Here is a 1380-nt window from a genome sequence, read left to right as displayed (position 1 = left end):
CCTGGTTCCGAGTCCTCTGCTCTTTCACGCGCCTGTGGGGTCAGGTCGGGGGGATGGGGGTGCCTGGGGTTGCGGGCTCTGCTGCCTCAGGGGACACGTGGCCAGGGAGGACAGCCCGAGGGCCTGCACCCTCTCAGCAGTGACCACGGCCACCTGCTGGGGACCAGCGGCTCTGGGACAATCTCAGGCACCAGGTCCTCAAGCACTGGGGTGCCCTATGGCAGGAGGGGCCCCTGGGGCATGGTTTCCAGGAGAAGTGAAGCGCCACCACTGCCAATCCCAGGGACGGGGTGGGTGCTGTGGGCCCACCAGGTTCGGGGAGGTTCTGGAAACTAGCTATGGCTAGAGATGGGGATTCGTGTCACCTGCCTGTCTGGTTGCACACACTCAGCCTCCCCAGATGGAGGCTACGGCAGAAAGCCCCTCCGGTCCTCGGCCCTGCACCCCCCCCCACTGCTCTGCCCTCTGAGCTGAAGTTTAGGGTCCCCAGGCTGGCCTCTGTGAGGCTTCAGGCTTGAGCTGACCGCTTCCCCGCCCTGCCCCCCAGGCCCCGGGTCTGCGGGGGCACTGTGGTGGGTAGAGGGGTGGTGGGCCGGGCGGCCTTCTGTGGCAGGCCCAGAGCTCTCTGGGTTGGAGGAAGGCCTCCCAACCTGAACCCCATCTTTCTTTCTATTTCTAGTATTTTCTGTTTCCTGGCCTGGTGCTGGCCACAACAGGCTCGAAGCCAGGCCTCTGAGAGCCTGGGTGGTGTTGTCTCGGGTCCTGGCCACGTTGCCCACGCTCGCTGCACTGAAAATTCCAAGCAGGGTGACTGGGGGTGCTGCCTGGAGGAGGCAGGGTCAGCGTCCGAGGGTGAGGGAAAGAGCCAGCTGAATAGGGACATCATGACCATCTTTGGGCACACTGAGGCCAACAGCGGTGAGGCTGGGGGCTCAGGGAGGGGGCCCCAGCAGTATGGCACAGCCCGCAATGGACCCCCCCGCACCCAGGTCTCCCCACCCTGGAGACCAGGTCTGGGCCTTTCTCTCCCCAGCCTCGTGCACGCTCTGCCCCCAAAGGTCCACAGAGCCCTGCCTGGCTCCCTTCCTGGGGTCCTTGGGTGCTGGACTCAGGGTCCCCTTTCCTCCCAGCTCTGGGCAAGCCATGCTCTCCCCAGCTGCCCCCACCTGCCACACCCGGCGCTGTCCCTCACAGCCTCCTCTCCCTCACTGCAGTGCAGCCCACCCGCACCCCTGCCTGCCTTTCCCCAGGACCCTCCCCCTGCCGCCCCGCCTGAGCTCCTGACAGCTCCGCCGGTTAGCTTCCCACCCCTGCTGCACCCCCAGGGCGGGCGCTGCCCTCGCCCCACTCTGCCTGGGCGGCCCAGCTGGGCTCGGTCCC

The sequence above is a fragment of the Martes martes genome (genome assembly GCF_963455335.1).
Source record: "Martes martes genome assembly, chromosome: 10".
NCBI lineage: Eukaryota > Metazoa > Chordata > Mammalia > Carnivora > Mustelidae > Martes > Martes martes.
This window is presented reverse-complemented; position numbering follows the sequence as displayed.